This window comes from Schistocerca serialis, chromosome 3 (assembly GCF_023864345.2).
Source record: "Schistocerca serialis cubense isolate TAMUIC-IGC-003099 chromosome 3, iqSchSeri2.2, whole genome shotgun sequence".
NCBI lineage: Eukaryota > Metazoa > Arthropoda > Insecta > Orthoptera > Acrididae > Schistocerca > Schistocerca serialis.
In genome coordinates, this window is record NC_064640.1 from 919,260,418 (window position 1) to 919,280,750 (window position 20,333).

Consider the following 20,333-nt stretch of genomic DNA (forward strand, 5'->3'; position numbering starts at 1 on the left):
GTCCTACTTGTGGACCCGAGGATTGTGTTTTTGAAAACTGTCCATCGCCGACTCTTTTGGAAACAATCGTTTTAACTTACCTGGCCGAAAACGGCTAACGGGGCAGTTTGATCTCGCGCCATTTGTCATTGACATAGATGATGCTTTTCCTTTGAAAACATGCAGGATGAAACAGTTTCCTTTAGAAGGTAAATTGTCCAAAACTGTGTCTTCGAGTATAGTCTCTCTCTAGCATACAGTATTGTACTTAATGTAATATCATTATCGTATTTTGAGGCGACCATGGAATTACACTTTGAAATACAGCAGCTTTTGTGCTAGATATTCGTGTTTGTGTAATCTCTTGTTATCTCGAAATAACGGAAAACAATACCATGCACTTCTGTGAACAATTTGATGTCGAAGAGCAAGAAAATGTCACTCCTAGTAACAGAAAGACAGAAGGAACTCCACAACATTAGTTACATTCACTGCAACACGCACACGCAGGAAATGCACGTTGCGTAGCCAAACAAGCTCGTGAACAGCTGAAAACATATGTACGAGAAATAATATGACAATTCCAATATATTTAAGCAAATGTTGTGTTTTGTACTTCATCATTTTCTTTGAGGTAATAAAATTCTAATTCCAAACTAGTTTGTACCACCAGTATTAAACAGAGAAACGTGGATATGCGGGTCAACAAACCAATTTACAGCTCTTGTGTTTCAAAATGTAGCTATTTTGTAAAGTATTATATAGTCATCGTTAATTAAATGCTTTAAAACTGCTGGGGTTAATTCTGATATAATAAATACAACGCCGAAAGAGGTAATTATTAATTAATTCGGGCACTGTTCTAATGTTTCTCAAGGATTCAGAAACACCGTCATGAATTTCAGAATATCAAAAAATTCTCATGTGCTCTTTTTAGTTTCGTCACTTTGATCGTCTTCTTTGGTTTCATTTTTCTGAATTCAGCATTCATTTGGCATCGCAGATTATGCTGTTTTCTGCTTATTTCACCAACACTTATTCTGAAGAATTCTTGAATAGCTTCAGAAATTTCATCGTTTCATTGCCTGTCTTCAGACTCCTTTAATGACATATTAAAAAAAAAAAAAAAGGTTTTTTCTTATCCAACATGAAACTCACTGCCGCATTCATATCTCTAAACTATATGTGCGAAATGCTCTTAGAATACGAGGTCTATAGGAGCTGACGAAGAAGCTGGGGTTGCTTTCGCTAGTTTGCTGGAACGCTGTGTACATTGTGTGTATACGTTACTACAAGATTTGTTGTACACTGAAGCGCCAAAGATACTTTTATAGGCTTGCGTATTCAAATATAGAGATATGTAAACAGGCATAATACGGCGCTGCGATCGGCAACGGCTACGTAAGACACCAAGTGTCTGGCGCAGTTTATAGATCGATTACTGCTGCTACAGTGGCAGACTATCAAGATACAAGTGAGTCTGAACGTGGTGTTACGCCTCACCTGGCCCCCTCAACATTGACATTCGACTGTTGAGGACTAAAAACGTGTTGCCTGGTCGGATGAGAGCCTCGTTTCATATTGTATCGAGCGGATGGACGCGTACGGGTATGGAGACAACATCATGAATCTATGGACTCTGCATGTCAGCATAGGACTTTTCAAGCTGGTGGAGGCTCTGTAAAGTGTGGGACGCGTGCAGTTGGAGTGATAGAACCCCTGATGCGTCTAGATACGACTCTGACAGGTGACATGTGCGTAAGCATTCTGTTTGACCACCTGCATCCATTCATGTCCATTATGCATTCCGACGGACTTCGGCAATTCCAACAGCACAATGCGACACCCCACACGTCCAGAATTACTACAGAGTGGCTCCAGGAACATTCTTCTGAGTTTAAACACTTCCGCTAGCAACCAGAGTCTCCTGATGTGAACATTGTTGAGCATATCTGGGATGCCTTGCAACGTGCTATTCAGAAGAGATCTCCACCCCCTTGTATTCTTACGGATTTATGGAGAGCCCTGCATGATTCATGGTGTCAATTCCGTCCAGCACCACATCAGACATTAGTCTAGTCCATGGCACGACGTGTTGCTACACTACTGAGTGCTCGCGGGGACCCTACACGATATTAGGCAGTTATACCAGATTCTTTGCCTCTTCGTCATATAAGCTGTGAGTAGGCTGTTTGCTATTGCGGCACTTCTGAGAGCTCGCGGGGAACCTACACGACATTAGGCAGTTGTACCAGATTCTTTGCCTTTTCGTCGTATAAGCTGTAAGTAGGCTGTTTGCTATTGCGACACTTCTGAGTGCTCGCGGGGACCCTACTTGATATTACGCAGCTGTACCAGATTCTTTGCCTCTTCGTCGTATAAGCTGTGAGTAGGCTGTTTGCTATTGCGGCACTTCTGAGTGCTCGGGGGGAACCTACACGATATTAGGCAGTTGTACCAGATTCTTTGCCTCTTCGTCGTATAAGATGTAAGTAGGCTGTATGCTATTGCGACGCATCTGAGTGCTCGCAGGGACGCTACACGATATTAGGCAGATTGGGGAGTTGTGCCAGATTCTTTGCCTCTTCGTCGTATAAGCTGTAAGTAGGCTGTTTGCTATTGCGACACTTCTGAGTGCTGGCGGGGACCCTACACGATATTAGGCAGATTAGGCAGTAGTACCAGATTCTTTGCCTCCTCCTTGTATAAGCTGTAAGTAGGCTGTTTGCTACTGCGACACTTCTGAGTGCTTGCGGGGACCCTACACGATATTAGGCAGTTGTACCATATTCTTTCCTCTTCGTCGTATAAGCTGTGAAGAGGCTGTTCGCTATTGCGGCACTTCTGAGTGCTCGCGGGGACCCTACACGATATTAGGCAGTTGTACCAGTTTCTTTGCCTCTTCGTCGTATAAGCTGTGAGTAGGCTGTTTGCTATTGCGGCACTTCTGAGTGCTCGTGGGGACCCTACATGATATTAGGCAGTTGTACCAGATTCTTTGCCTCTTCGTCGTATAAGCTGTGAGTAGGCTGTTCGCTATTGCGACACTTCTGAGTGCTCGTGGGGACCCTACACGATATTGGGCAGTTGTAACAGATTCTTTGCTTCTTCGTCGTATAAGCTGTGAGTAAGCTGTTTGCTTTTGCGGCACTTCTGAGTGCTCGGGGGAACCTACACAATATTAGGCAGTTGTACCAGATTCTTTGCCTCTTCGTCGTGTAAGCTGTGAGTAGGCTGTTTGCTATTGCGGCCCTTCTGAGTGCTCGGGGGGAACCTACACAATATTAGGCAGTTGTACCAGATTCTTTGCCTCTTCGTCGTATAAGCTGTAAGTAGGCTGTTTGCTATTGCGACACTTCTGAGTGCTCGCGGGGACCCTACACGATATAAGACAGATTAGGCAGTTGTACCAGATTCTTTGCCTCTTCGTCATATAAGCTGTGAGTAAGCTGTTTGCTATTGCGGCACTTCTGAGTGCTCGCGGGGAACCTACACGATATTAGGCAGTTGTACCAGATTCTTTGCCTCTTCGTCATATAAGCTGTAAGTAGGCTGTTTGCTATTGCGACACTTCTGAGTGCTGGCGGGGACCCTACACGATATTAGGCAGTTGTACCAGATTCTTTGCCTCTTCGTCGTATAAGCTGTAAGTAGGCTGTTTGCTATGTAAGTAGGCTGTTTACCTTTTTATGTTGGTAACGCCACGTAGCGCTCTTTATGAAAATCACTGACTGTGCTGTGTGCAGTCTGTGGCTGGTTTGCATTGTTGGAATATTGCTATTGTAGTGTTGGGCAGTTGGATGTGAACAGCGCGTAACGTTGCGCATTTGGAGGTGACTCGCCAGCAGTGGTGGATGTGGGGATGGAGACGGCAGAATTTTGAGAGTGGACAATCTGGACGTGTATCCATCAGAAAGAGTAAATTTGTCAGACTGGAAGTCATGAACTGATATATATATATATATATATATATATATATATATATATATATATATATATAGCATGAACTTATATATATATATATATATATATATATATATATATATATCTGTTCATGACTTCCAGGCTGACAAATTTACTCGTTCTGATGGACACACGTCCAGATCGTCCGCTCTCAAAGTTCTGCCATCTCCCTCCCCACATTCACCATATATATATATATATATATATATATATATATATATATATATATAATGACTTTTGAACACTATGAAGGTAAATACATTATTTGTTCTCTGTCAAAATCTTTCATTTGATACGTATGCCTATCATTAGATAGTGCCTTCAGTAGTCAGAATCTTTTATTTAGCTGGCAGATTTGGCGCTCGCTGTATTGCAGTAGTTCGAGTAACGAAGATTATTGTGAGGTAAGTGATTCATGACAGGTATAGGTTATTGTTAGTAAGGGCCATTCTTTTGTAGGGATCATTGAAAGTCAGATTTCGTTGCACTAAAAATATTGTGTGTCAGTTTAGTGTTGATCAGAATAAGTAAAAAGAGAAATGTCTGAGTACGTTCAGTTTGCTCATCTGTTTGAAAATCAAATAACGTAAGAGGTATATCAGCACAGTCATTTATAATTTTTCTAAGGGGACGTTTTATATGTCGACCCTTAGCCGAGGATACCTCATTGGAATCTTCTGATTTTTTTCTTGCAGTTTGTGTGTTTAGTGTAGTTATTGTTTATTGCTGGCGGGTAATTGTAGAGAGAATCTCTTTTGTAGTTGTAGTTTTTCATTGTTGTACAGTAAAAGAGCTGTGGCATGCATGTAGATTTGCACCAAGTATTTCGTAGCTGCGCTTGCAATTAACTAGATACTATTTTCAGTGCTATGTTAATGTGTTTTCTTATTTTACTCTCCAAATTGTGCTTTTCTGTGTCATCGTGTGAAATATTGTGACAATTATGGCGTATGAAAAACGTAACACTAGGCTCCAAAGTAAATTGAGAAATGATAGTGACGACGAGCGTAGCTTATCAGCACCATTGTGTAATGAATTAACAGACATTCAACGTAGTAATTTGGTAACTGTGAATAGGGAAATGGAGCGGGCGGCAAATAATGGTGCAGACAGTGAAACAGTTAGTGAACAGGGAAGCATTATCGATCGATCGGTCGGCAACCGCTCGCCTCAGGAATCCAAAATGACAGGAGACAATCTTGCAAATACTGTAGATTCAGGTATTGCGTCCTCACCGTTTTCTCAAATAAGTCAAGACACATTTTGTGGTTTTCAAAATGCGAATGTTGCCGGTGCAAATGCACTGCCGGAAAGCACTGAGGAACATGTTTCAGATACCAGTGCATTGTTATTACAATTAATGCAACAAATGGAACAAAGGCGTCAAAAGTTAGACACAACGCTTGAACAAAATCAGAAACAAATTAAAGAAACACTTCAACAACCACTTGACGATTTAACTACTGAGTTACATAACATCGAATCGAAATGTGAAAAAGTCTGTAGTGACGTAAAAACACAAATTTGTGAGCATTTTCAACCTATTTTTTCGCGTCATGAAAATGCATTACAGAATCACGAAGCAGTCATAAAAGAGCTGCAAACTATTGTTCATGAAAATCACGACACCTTGCAAGCAAAAATGGACTCAGTTGCATCAACCGATTCGGTTACGCAACTTGCAAAAACTCAGGAAAACTTAAAGGACACAGTAGATACGCTTTCAACACAAATGGAAACTCTGAAACTTGGTTCAGTAAAACACTCTGAGTAAATCAGTAGTCGTACTTTCGGATCAGCTAAATAATTTATCTACGAATGTAGATGATAATCTGAATGACGCAAGACCGGTAGTCTTTAATGACACAGAAGAGTACGAACAAATTAGGAAATTCAAACAAAATCAGAATCAAATTAATGCGCAACACAAAAGAGACATCCGGGAAGATCAGTTGGCACAAGTAATACAAGAATTAAATATTTCAGAGGTGCACCGAATTTTGAGATGGAACCGCCGACACAACGTAACATTGACCGATATGCGACTCGCCGACATGATGATTTTGACTATAAGCTGTTCATTACTACACGTAAATTCAAAACATTTCAGAATTCCGGCAACGACATTTATCCACAAGCATGTCTTCATCAGTTCTGTCATTGTCCTCCTCCCAACTGGTCATTAGAGCACAGACTAGAATTTATGTGTGGCTACTTAGTGAATGAACCAGCTGTAACAGGGTGTATACGACCCGGGAGATCCGGGAAAAACCCGGGAATTTTTTCATCCGGGAGAAAACCGGGACAAACCCGGGAATTTTTTAGAATTCCGGGAATTCTTCATTGTTTTAGTTTTCAGTTAAATTTTTGTAATTTTGGCTGGTAAGAACCGATACTCTAACAAAGGATATTACTGTATCCCGCTACTGCAGAGTAATACTTCAACAATAAAACATAAACGAGAGAAAGAAACGAAAATAAATTGCAAAGGAAATGCGCCATATACAACAACGACACACAGTGCTCCTGCAAGCGTCTACCAACAGCAAAATGTGTCAAAGGCCTTAGGAAGACTATGCAGTGCTTCATAACAAATTGCCTCCGATGAACGTGAAGTCACAACTGTTCACATAAGATTCGTTTTAGCAGTTACGAGAGGGCTCATGCACATGCGCAGTTGAGTCGCGTTTGGATAGTAGATTCTCCCGTTTCTGGTTACAGGAATGTGGCTGTTGGCTGTGCAAGCAGTCGCAGCAAGCAGCTAGTTGCTACCGGGAAAAGGGGGCGCCAAATTCATATTCTTGAAGAAAAAAACGTGTTTCACAAAGCGCTTAGCATCCAGCGCACGTTTGTCTATCTATTATTCATATGATTTTGAAACGCTTCCCTGTTGGTTTTTGAACACATTTTAAGTTGATTTCTGAATGAATCATAAGTTGGTTTTTGAATGTGTGCATAGTGTACGTGATGTCTCTTTCAGGAGAATCCTCGTCACATCTACACTCCTGGAAATGGAAAAAAGAACACATTGACACCGGTGTGTCAGACCCACCATACTTGCTCCGGACACTGCGAGAGGGCTGTACAAGCAATGATCACACACACGGCACAGCGGACACACCAGGAACCGCGGTGTTGGCCGTCGAATGGCGCTAGCTGCGCAGCATTTGTGCACCGCCGCCGTCAGTGTCAGCCAGTTTGCCGTGGCATACGGAGCTCCATCGCAGTCTTTAACACTGGTAGCATGCCGCGACAGTGTGGACGTGAACCGTATGTGCAGTTGACGGACTTTGAGCGAGGGCGTATAGTGGGCATGCGGGAGGCCGGGTGGACGTACCGCCGAATTGCTCAACACGTGGGGCGTGAGGTCTCCACAGTACATCGATGTTGTCGCCAGTGGTCGGCGGAAGGTGCACGTGCCCGTCGACCTGGGACCGGACCGCAGCGACGCTCGGATGCACGCCAAGACCGTAGGATCCTACGCAGTGCCGTAGGGGACCGCACCGCCACTTCCCAGCAAATTAGGGACACTGTTGCTCCTGGGGTATCGGCGAGGACCATTCGCAACCGTCTCCATGAAGCTGGGCTACGGTCCCGCACACCGTTAGGCCGTCTTCCGCTCACGCCCCAACATCGTGCAGCCCGCCTCCAGTGGTGTCGCGACAGGCGTGAATGGAGGGACGAATGGAGACGTGTCGTCTTCAGCGATGAGAGTCGCTTCTGCCTTGGTGCCAATGATGGTCGTATGCGTGTTTGGCGCCGTGCAGGTGAGCGCCACAATCAGGACTGCATACGACCGAGGCACACAGGGCCAACACCCGGCATCATGGTGTGGGGAGCGATCTCCTACACTGGCCGTACACCACTGGTGATCGTCGAGGGGACACTGAATAGTGCACGGTACATCCAAACCGTCATCGAACCCATCGTTCTATCAATCCTAGACCGGCAAGGGAACTTGCTGTTCCAACAGGACAATGCACGTCCGCATGTATCCCGTGCCACCCAACGTGCTCTAGAAGGTGTAAGTCAACTACCCTGGCCAGCAAGATCTCCGGATCTGTCCCCCATTGAGCATGTTTGGGACTGGATGAAGCGTCGTCTCACGCGGTCTGCACGTCCAGCACGAACGCTGGTCCAACTGAGGCGCCAGGTGGAAATGGCATGGCAAGCCGTTCCACAGGACTACATCCAGCATCTCTACGATCGTCTCCATGGGAGAATAGCAGCCTGCATTGCTGCGAAAGGTGGATATACACTGTACTAGTGCCGACATTGTGCATGCTCTGTTGCCTGTGTCTATGTGCCTGTGGTTCTGTCAGTGTGATCATGTGATGTATCTGACCCCAGGAATGTGTCAATAAAGTTTCCCCTTCCTGGGACAATGAATTCACGGTGTTCTTATTTCAATTTCCAGGAGTGTAGAAATAAACTTTCTGCAGACAAAAGCGGACGGGACTATACGAGCTGAGCGGAGTAAAGCCGGACGGATGAATGCTAATCGCTGTCTGATTATGTGGTTGATTGGGTGTGCGAATAATCAGCGCTGTTGTAATTACTAGCGAAATCCATAGATTCAGACTACCAGAATGGAAATAAATGACTGACAGGAATAACAGCTAAGAAAGATTACGTATTATCTTCTCGGTGTTTGCAAGAAAATGAAATTCTGACAGAAACTGTTTGGCCAGATCGCTACACTAGGAAGGACCAGCTGTACAGTCCCCGGCTAGCAGCCACTTAAGTTCTATTCTGAAAGTAACGCGGAAAACGTGTTGTACGAACACGTAATAACGCCCAACCGTAAAATAATCGCGGTATAAAAATGGTTCAAATGGCTCTGAGCACTAGGTCATCAGTCCCCTAGAACTTAGAGCTACTTAAACCTAACTAACATACGGACATCACACACATTCATGCCCGAGGCAGGATTCGAACCTGCGACCGTAGCGGTCGCACGGTTCCTGACTGTAGCGCCTAGAACCGCTCGGCCACCACGGCCGGCAGTGGCGGGATAACTAAACCTGTGATTCTGGCAGGGTTAGTGAAGTTAATCGGCGAACAAATTTTGACAATGGCAGGTATAGCTATAGAATTGTCGATGACAAGATTGTTTGTTAGAACGAGGAAGGAGAAGAAACGGGGACATCATACAAATTATGGAAGAATATGACGATTCCAAATTTATATAAAAATTTCGTAATACTACTTTTCGATCTCATGCTTGAGCAACTGGTGCTTATGAATGAAATGTGAAACTATTTCATAACTTAAAGCTTTCTGCTTGTGGTAGACCTGACAGACATTTGATATTGGTACTTCGTGATTTATATTCTGTCGTGTTATAAAAATGGCCATTTATGCCAAAACAGTCTCGTTTATTTGGTGTGTGTTACAAAATTGCTGCAATATTGGTAAGGCCTATTTTGTTTTATCTAGCAGACAGTGACAAAATAGACATAATCAGATCGAAAAAGAACACCAGTCTTGGGTATTATTTGTGTTAACAGCTTTTTCAGTATTAGATAACGACATTTCGATTTATCATGTAGCAAAACGTTTGACGAACTTTGATGAGGTAATAGATTCTCTCGCCGAAAGGAAAGCACGCCATGTAAGGCTGTAGGAAAAAAAGCTATGAGCTAAGGATTGAAGATATGTGTACTTCCTTGCTTGTCTCTCGTCTTTATTGGTTTTATGTATCCTATATTTAATTTTATATCACACAAAACAACAAGTTATTAGCTAATAGGCAATAAAGAGTGCAAATTTTCTGAAAAGTTCTTGTTCTCCCGATTACAAATAATCCCGTCCACTATTAATTGCGAGATTTTTTTCAAGAGGGGCAGCCTGTCAAAGCAGATGACTGGGAGCAGGAGAGGCGCCACAGGACATTTCAAGTTCCATTGTCCTGAAATAGTTTGACAGCATCCATTACAAAATAAACACGTTTCAATTCCACAGAGCGAAATACAGTGACGTGCGATAGAAGAATACTTTATGAAGAGGGGTGGTACTGCACTTTGGCACTCTTAAGACCAGATAATATGTCTTACATTTCCTCGAACACATATGTTTTGTTTCACTTTTCAGAAAGATGTGCGCTACAAGATGAACATATTTTTGAAAATTCGTTTTTTTTTAGTATTGATCCGGTTCGTAAATATCGCAGATCCGAGGCTGATGCGCAGAGCAGTCTGAGTTATAGAGGGTAGTCTCCGCGTGACCCTTGTTTACATTTAGTGATTTTGCTGTTTCCACTTCGTTTACTCTCACGTCAAATGAAAACAAAACAGATATCTGTTCAAATGGGTCAAATGGCTCTGAGCACTATGGGACTTAACAGCTGTGGTCATCAGTCCCCTAGAACTAACTAACTAAGTTCTAGGGGACTGATGAAATCCCATAGTGCTCAGAGCCATTTGAACCCGTCATTTGTTCGCTCATTTCAGGTGCACGTTTCCATTTTCTAGCACGTATGCCATTATGCCATAATAAAGAACCAAACATGATATAATACAGTACTGGTGCTCCAAGAAAATTTACATCCAGAAAACCACACTGAAAAGCTTAATATCAGGTTGAGGTCTACTTCATTGGAGATCTGGACATACGAATGTGCACTTTAAGTATGCACTTTAAATGTGCACATTTTAGTATGGTTCACGAAATTCCGATGCTCTTGGAGTATCCTCCGATGTCATGTTCTTTCGTGACAAAATGTTTTACACGTACGTACATACGGACTTCCTACGTCATGATAGCTGCGCAAGCGCGGTGTCACCTGTTATCTACGCCCACTGGCAACTGCTGAAACGAACCTATTTCTAAAAGTTCGCGGGAAAATATTGCGAATGATGCCGGACCGAGATTCGAAATCGGGACCTTTGCCTTTCGCGGGCAAGTGGTCTACCATCTGAGCTACCCAAGCACGACTCACGCCCCGTCCTCACAGCTTTAATTCCGCCAGTACCTCGTCTCCTACCTTCCAAACTTCACAGAAGCTCTCCTGCGAACCTTGCAGAACTAGCACTTCTGGAAGGAAGGATATTGCGGAGATATGGTTTAGCTACAACCTAGGGGTTGTTTCTAGAATGAAATATTCACTCTACACCGGAGTGTGCGCTGATATGAAACTTCCTGGCAGCGTTACTTTCAAAGTAAATATTCGTTTACGTAAGTTGAACTATGTGCGATAATGTGCCATGAATTTCTTAAAACACAGCGCGTTTTACTCTCATTTAAAAATCAACTCTTTCATGACGAGCCACTTAGAAGAATTTCGAACACTGAAGATCAGAGATTTATGTCATTATTAAAAATTTTACTGGCATATTTGTGTGATACATCTTAAAGTGTAACACGCACAAAAGAGATCAATATTATATGCGAAAGCTTAGCTTCTCTTGCAGCTTATTAACCTTAGAGACCACTACTATATGTTAAAGCTTTGCTTTTCTTATAGCAACTCTATGTATATTAATTTAAACTATTAACTTTCCCTGTTTGTATGTTCGTGCTACTTAATAGTGATGTTGCTGTTGGCTGACTACATCACGTGTCCTATGCTCTGAATATCCGCTGTCATCGGCTGTCGAGATTACGTGACATGAGCTATGACTAGCTTACAAAAGCGCATCACAATCTCGATTTCAATGATTCGGAAAGTAACATGCGGTGTTTGGTGGAATTGCAAAGTATACATTCGTAATACGAAAATACGTAGCATTCATGTTGCTGCACATCAAAGATATTTCCAAAACGTGTCTTTTTCCTTGAGTTTCGTTTTCTAAATTGCCGGGAAATTCGACGCCCGTGTATAAAACCATAACAATTCAAAAGATAGATAAGGGAAAATATACTGTCACTTAACACGGAAGAAGCGTGCTTTCACCCGGAAGAAAGTGTATTTTTAACCGGGAAATCCGGGAAAAATCAATGAAATTTTTTTCCTTGTCCGCGTATACACCCTGTGTAAGAATGCGATCGGTCATTCACGATTGTCACAGTGAAGGAGAATTTTATGATGCCTTCCTCTCAGCATATTGGTCTCAAGCTACTCAAGATCGCGTAAAACGTAGCATCATAATGATGAAACATTTCGAACAATCTGAATTTTCCAGGCTCGTCAAATATTTTGAAGACTTGTTGCACAAGAATCAGTATCTGTCAAACCCATACAGTCCCTCAGAACTTATAAGCATATGCTTAATCAAATTGCCTGAACATTTACGATATATTATTTTGGCACGACCTTACAAAGATGACATCGAAGCTATTCAGGGACTGTTACAAGAACTGGAAATTGACACTGACAATCGTGGGACGCGAAAGCAGGAACACAGCAATTACAGGTCTCATCCATCACAATTCCACGATGACAGAAATAATTACTGGACACGACAAGGCTATTATTACAACGCAAATCGTGACCAAAACAGACACCACCCGTATGAAACCGTTGGCACAGTAATAATAATTACAGGGAAAGATCACCTCTCCGCGGTAATGACTATAACAGAGACAATCAGAGAAACAGACAATATGGGAACCAACATAATTATTATCAAGGGAGACAGAATAACTTCAGACGCAACGAACCACCGTGCAGTTACGATTCCCGGAGAAATTCTCCACCACATGAGCGACAAGAAAGAAACTATTTAACCTACCGACATTACGACAGACGATATAATCATAACGACAGACTTGAATTTCATCAGAACTGGCGGGATTCAAACAGGGATGGGCCCTCTCAGCAAGGTGAATATATAGAAATTAGGTCTCCTAATCCCAATAACGACCCGCGCCAACAAAGAGACAGTAGGCAATGACTCACACCGCTGGCAGCCACAAAACGTACTTATGAAGCTGACGACGTAGCTGCCGTGGCTAGTAATTACGTAAAAATCGAAGACATTAGGGACATCTTACTCCAGGAACACGACGTAAAACAAAACAACATTGCCTATCTTATAATTCACACAACTGTAAATGACGTAAAATTTATGGGCCTACTTGACTTTGGCAGTCCCATTTCAGTAATTAGTGAAACAGCCTTTAGCAAATGTAACAAATCGAACGATTGCCCCACACTTCCGTTACGTAAGATTAAATTACAAGGTGCAATCTTTGGAAAAAGTGTAGATGTACGCCACTAAACCAACTTAGAATTCTTTTGTCAAAGCCACAGTTTTGCTATGAATTTCCTAATCGTTCCATTATTGTCGACGGAAATTATATTGGGAGTAGACTTTTTGAATGAATACAAAGCAATCTTAAACTTTCACGATACTGAAATAAGTTCAGAGGAAGAAGGTTAGTCAATAGCTTTGAAATTAGAAGATTGGCTCGCAAACCATGACGAGGAAATTAATCGGCTTTACCTCCTGTTAGACAACAGCTCGGAACTTTCGACGGAACTAGACACTAACAATCACTCTGAAAGTACTGACAGGGACGATATCGACGGCATATTTGATACAAGTCTGTTAATTCAGAATAAAATTCAAACAATTGAGAACTGTAATGACACTGATGGGGAGGACCTTTTTGAGATTTTACAAGCACATTCCACAGTTTTTACTCACAAAGCAGGAACAATCAAGGGATTTCAATACCAATTTCGTTTTCGTGAGCGTACTAAATTTTGTGTTAGACCATACGTAATTTCGGCACATTGTAGGGACCGTGTTAGAACAGAAATACAATATATGCTTGACGAGGGCATTATTGAGCCTGCAGTAAGCTCATACAACAATCCATTACATGTTGTTGAGAAGAAAAATGGATCGATCAGACTTGTCTTAGATTCAAGACAAATCAATACTATCATCATTCCTGAAACAGACAGGCTGCTACGTTGGAAGAACTTCTTCCAAATTTTACTGGTGTAAAAGTGTTGTCTTCTATTGATCTCAGATCCAGCTTTTATCAGATCGAATTTCATCCAGAATGTAGAAAATAAACAGCTTTTCTTTGTTTCGGCGTTTGTTATCAGTTCCGCAAAGTTCCTTTTGCTTTGAACATTTCTTCGGCAGCATTCATTAGTGGGCTAAATTCCATATTACCTGAGTTCTTAAAACGTCACATCACCTTATATGTGGACGATATTCTAATAGCAAAAGCCTCATGGGAACAACATAATCGCATCCCCAACAGTGAGTTACGTATTTTTGCAGAATCTGGAATTATAGTTAACCTGGAAAAGTCTGAATTCGATAGCACAAAGGTGAAGTTTTTGGGACACGACATAATTACGTTACATACTGCCACCTTACAAGCTACAATTGGAAGCCCTCTACCGACAAAGGATTGCAGCTTGCGTCAACTAAGCGGTGAAGTCGACCGAGTGATACGTGTGACATGTAATACCTCAACCGATGTCGAGAACAGAATAAAAAAATCGTAGGCATTACTTTCCAGCACGCCCTTCTACATATCTGGAGAGTATCTTTATATGGAAATGAAAGACGGATGGAACAATGTGATAGAAGACACTCTCAAGCATTAGGTAGTAGATAATTTGTGGTTGGAGGGAAGTGTGTAATATACAAATTGAACAAGCAGACAAAGGCTTTACTACAGTAAGCAGATTCAAAGAGATGTCCACTGATGGGGCAAAATATTATGGTCATTGCCAAAAAAATGGCTCTGAGCACTATGGGACTTAACATCTATGGTCATCAGTCCCCTAGAACTTAGAACTACTTAAATCTAACTAACCTAAGGACATCACACAACACCCAGACATCACGAGGCAGAGAAAATCCCTGATGCTGCCGGGAATCCAACCCGGGAACCCGCGCGCGGGAAGCGAGAACGCTACCACACGACCACGAGCTGCGGACATGATCATTGCCCACCGCAAGACTGAATGTCGACTTTTGGAGATGTGGGTAGGTGACACGGAAAAGAAATTATACAAAGGGGTCCAAAAAAATGTATCCACTGTTTAAAAGTCCATAACTGGCAAACTAATTGACGGAGTTGTCTCATCCTTGGTAGTGTAATAGTTTGTAGTTCCGGCAATCGCCACACAAGCATTGTATTGCGTTGTTTTGTTTTGTCAGATGACTGTCGCCAGATAGTCAGTGTTTTGTTGTTAGTTGCACCTAGTTACTCGAATAAACATGGCTGGCGCAAGGCTTACATTCCATGAAAGGAAGTCAGTTTTGAAGTGGTATTTTAAGTACGAAAACATTAATGAGGTTCAACGGCAACGGCGAAATGAGTATCAAATAGAGCCACCGACACTTTTAACGATTCGTCACATTCGAGACAAATTTGAAGCTTTTTTTTTTTGTGGTTTTAGGGCGCAAAACTTCTATGGTCATTAGCGCCCAAAATTTGAAGCTGAAGGCTCTGTTAAAGATGTACACAAACAACGATCTGGACGACCTGTAACAGTAACAGGTCGAGCTGACTCCCGTCTTGTGTTACAACAATTCACTCGCTCACCACAGAATTCTGTGAGAGAGTGTCCGCAGCTCGTGGTCTTGCGGTAGCGTTCTCGCTTCCCGCGCACGGGGTCCCGCGTTCGATTCCCGGCGGCGTCAGGGGTTTCTCTGTCTCGTGATGACTAGATGTTGTATGTCTTTCATCATCATTTCATCATCATTGACTCGCAAGTCGCCGAAGTGGCGTCAACTAAAGAGGACTTGCAATACGGCGGCCGAACTTCCCCGCATGGGGCCTCCCGGCCAACAATGCCATACGATCATTTCATTTTTTTTTTGTGAGAGAGTGTGCCCATGAAACTGGAGTGAGTCGCTCAAGTGTTCGGCGAATTTTGAATACAGCGAAGTCGAAGTGCTACATCCCACGACTGCTACACAAGTGAACGACGACGACCCAGATCGTAGAATGGAGTACTGCGAGTGGCTTACTAACATGGTGCGCAACGATGAAGAGTTTGCAGAGATGATTGTGTAGTCTGATGAGGCACAGTTCAAACTCAATGGTACAGTAAATCGCCACAATTGCATCTACTGGGCCTCCGAAAATCCGAACGTCCATGTAGGCAAAGCCGTGAATTTGCAGGAGTAAATGTGTGGTGTGGGTTGTCTTACCGGGGCTTGACTGTACCATTCTTCTTTGACGGCACAGTTACCGGTGAGGTGTACCTTCAGAAGCTTCAGAAATCCATTTTACCTGCCATCCGAGACTTGCATGGTCAACAAGATGGTGCCCCAGCCCACTACCAAAATCGTGTTAGGGCGTATCTCTACGAAAATCTACCAGGAAGATGGATAGGCCTTAGAGGTGCTGTGGAGTATCCACCACGTTCCCCAGACCTAACTCCTCTGGACTGTTACCTGTGGGGTACACTAAAGGACGTCGTTTATCGACAAAAACCACGCACATTGGATGAACTTCGAGAATCCATCGTACATGCATGTGCAAATATCCAACTGAACACGTTGCAGTCAATAGTTCGTACTGCATTTTGGCGGCATCGTTTGTGTGTGGATGTTAATGGTGACCATTTCGAACACCTACAGTGATATATTTCAACTTTAAGTTACACTTTCACCAAAAATGAGAGAACTCCGTCAATTAGTTTGCAAGTTATGGACTTTCAAACAGTGGATACATTTTTTTGGACCCCTCTGTATATGCAGTGAAGGGTAGGACGCGAAATCATTCTGACGAAGATAAGTGCCACAAATGAGGAAATCTATTGACGCAACCAACTTTGACAAAGGGCACATTATTATGTTCTGGAGCGTGGTAATGAGAATTTTGTAAACGGAGAAGCTGGTAGGTTGTTCACGTGCTGCTGTCGTGAGCATCTATGGAAAGTAGCGACGATGAAAACGCGAGTCGGAAACAAGGTGTTCGATGTCCACGTACCACCACAGAACGTGGAGATCGGAGGCAGGACACGCGGCGATCTGTGACAGACTGAGTACAATGCTGCTGCAGGCAAAAGTATTTCGGAGGACACCGTTCAGCGCACATGGTTGGATATAGTGCTCCACAGCACATGACCCAACTTCATCGGTAAATACGATTGAGTGTCCAGTAAATTATTCAGATCGGACCGTCGATCTTGGTAAATGCGCTGCCTGGTCGGATAAATCAAGTTCCTTATCACATCAGGTTGAGGGTCGGGTCCAAATACCTCGTCGTCCTGGCATGCGGTTGCTCGAAACACGTACCGCACCACGGAAGCAAGCCGGTTAGGGGCAGTATCGTGCTACAGGGAACATTCATATTGGCTTCCATCAGGCCTGAGGAAGTGCTTTACTTTTTCGTGTCCGGAAAAAAATGGTCCAAATGGCTCTGAGCACTATGGGACTTAACATCTATGGTCATCAGTCCCCTAGAACCTAGAACTACTTAAACCTAACTAACCTAAGGACATCACACAACACCCAGTCATCACGAGGCAGAGAAAATCCCTGACCCCGCCGGGAATCGAATCCGGGAACCCGGGCGTGGGAAGCAAGGACGCTACCGCACGACCACGAGCCGCGGACCGTGTCCGGAAACTACAATTTGTTTGCCCAGTATTGGGCAATGTCCAATGCTGCGGTAGTAATCGAGGACACCATTAAAGCTGTTGACTACTTGCAAATTAATGCGGACCACGTGCATCCTTTCATGGTGCTTATTGTCTTCCTCGACGGCGATGGCATCTTCCAGCAGGATAAATGTTCGTATTTCATGGCCAGGATAGTGCTACAGGGATTTGAGGCTTCATGATGGCGAACTCACGATGATGTGACTATAGCCGATATACTCGTTTTGTGAGAAACAGCAACTATTCTGACATTTAAGATTAATCTCATTTATTGTTTCGTCTCAGTTGCATGTTGATAGTTAGGTTACATGTTACGATCGCTCAGGATCATCTTCAGATCTAAGTAGTTGCGTCAGCAACCCGTCCTGTCTACTTATAACCACATATCAGAGTATTCTATATCTGAAGCTGATCCTGAATGATCGAAATATGTAATCTAATTACAATTGTGTAACTGATAAGGACCAATAAATGGGAATTATCTTAAATTACGTTGCCTTAACCACCTAATGCACCTGATATAAACCTTTTGGAATACATCTGGGGGCTGGCCGCGGTGGCCGTGCGGTTCTGGCGCTGCAGTCCGGAACCGCGGGACTGCTACGGTCGCAGGTTCGAATCCTGCCTCTGGCATGGGTGTGTGTGATGTCCTTAGGTTAGTTAGGTTTAAGTAGTTCTAAGTTCTAGGGGACTTATGACCTAAGATGTTGAGTCCCATAGTGCTCAGAGCCATTTAGCCAACACATCTGGGATCTTTCCGGGCATGTTGAGCGCCCATAAACCCCAACACACACACATCTTTCCGGGCGCCAGCTCGGCGCTCACAAACTACCGGCCCGTAGTTTATGGGAACATCGGGACCTGTGCGTGGATAATCGTTGCCCTATACTGTCGGATAGCTACCAACGACTTGTTGAATCTATTTCACACGTAATAAATGCTGTACTACGTTCAGGTGGTAGTCTAATATGCTCTTAAGCAGATGGTCATCATAGTTTGGCTCATCAGCGTCGGTTGCAATAGTTACACAGAGATAGAGACACTCAAACAGGACAGACTAGTGTGGAAAGTTGCGTAGAACCAATCTTCGGACTGACGACAACAAAAACAATAGATGTCCCGTACCGCCATAATTTTCTTAGTTATGTCTGATTCAGTTATACACCATGATGGTGGTAATGCGCAATAAATGAAGAGGAAGTTACTCACAAATAAGAACTGTTTCATCATCTGCGGAACTTTGCCTCTATTATATTCCTTTCAACTCCAAGAGCAGTCACCACACAAATTCGTACTCCACATCCCCCGATTCATTATTTTTATAACCAAAATGGCTCGGTGAAATCGTTCGCCATGTACATTGCTGTCAGATCGAAGATTCGAAGAGTTAAAATCCGTACGAGATTGCAGGAAACGGATTTTCGAAGCTGCATTACATTGAGTGTGTCTATACGTGTTAGATGATCACAAGAAATTTCTCGTAGACCTTTGTCATGCGAAAACTAGCAAATTATATTAAACTTCCGTGAAAGCTTCATATGCTGCTATTTCAATTGAATACGCCAGTAAGTTTCTATTGTATGAGGATCTATAAAGATGTTATTTTGAAGTTCGAATCATGTCTTCCGCCTACGGCCTTAACATAGCGTTTTTCTAAAAAGGCTTCACGTGTTACGATGCTAATTAAAAATTTTCTGCAATTCCCCGTGGTGATTATACTTCCTCTTTTTGCCCTGCGAATTAGTGCTATTCCCTTCGACATTTCTTAGTTAATCCGTTCCTCTTGTTCTGCTGCTCGATTCACAAAGGGAGCAGGACAATATTGTCATATCCAGGCTGTAACCCGAGCACAAGTAATGAATTGGCAACTCTCCACAGTTATTCCATTTGTGTAGTGATATATCATATTTTTTAGTAAGAGTTTAAGTATTTGTAGATTTTTTTACTTGTTCACAGAACAAACCATCGGAATTTATTCCCACTGCGAAGACATACAGCTTTAACGCACAGTTTAGATACGTCAGCAGACAAACATTACTGGTCGGATCGATACTCATGATTAAGGGCAGCATCAACAGTGAAGTGGAAGATTACTCGGTAAGATTGTCTGCCGCATGTAATGAGTGTAATGGGCAGGGGCACTACGAATATAGTGTGTGGACATTAAGGTGGGAATGTGGGTCTCACGGGGAGCGTGCAAGGGATAAGTCCCTGCAGTCGCACTATCCTCTGCGCCCTCGGTGGCTCAGATGGATAGAGCGTCTGCCATGTAAGCAGGAGATCCCGGGTTCGAGTCCCGGTCGGGGTACACCTTTACATCTGTCCCCGTTGATGTATATCAACGCCTGTCTACAGCTTCGGGTCTTGGTTTAATTATCATTTAATTCTTAGAGAGCTGCATGGTTGGTGGCTCAGATGGATAGAGCGTCTGCCATGTAAGCAGGAGATCCCAGCTTCGAGACCCGGTCTGGGCACATTTTTTCATCTGTCCTCGTTGATGTATGTCAAAGCTGGTCTACAGCTTTGGGTCTTGATTTAAGTATCATTTAATTCTAAGAGAGCTGCATGGTCACCGATGGTACACGTACTTTCGGACATGTCCGAAAGAACAGATATCATCTTCATATACGATCTATACATACACTCCTGGAAATGGAAAAAAGAACACATTGACACCGGTGTGTCAGACCCACCATACTTGCTTCGGACACTGCGAGAGGGATGTACAAGCAATGATCACACGCACGGCACAGCGGACACACCAGGAACCGCGGTGTTGGCCGTCGAATGGCGATAGCTGCGCAGCATTTGTGCACCGCCGCCGTCAGTGTCAGCCAGTTTGCCGTGGCATACGGAGCTCCAT

At 43.3% G+C, this 20,333-nt stretch overlaps 1 non-coding gene across 1 annotated transcript; it reads left to right on the forward strand.

Moving 5' to 3' along the window:
• Positions 1 to 19,703: 19,703 nt before the first annotated feature.
• Positions 19,704 to 19,778, forward strand: Trnat-ugu (transfer RNA threonine (anticodon UGU)). Its single transcript has one exon. It is a non-coding gene; the product is annotated as a tRNA-Thr (tRNA).
• The last annotated feature ends 555 nt before the right edge of the window (positions 19,779 to 20,333 follow it).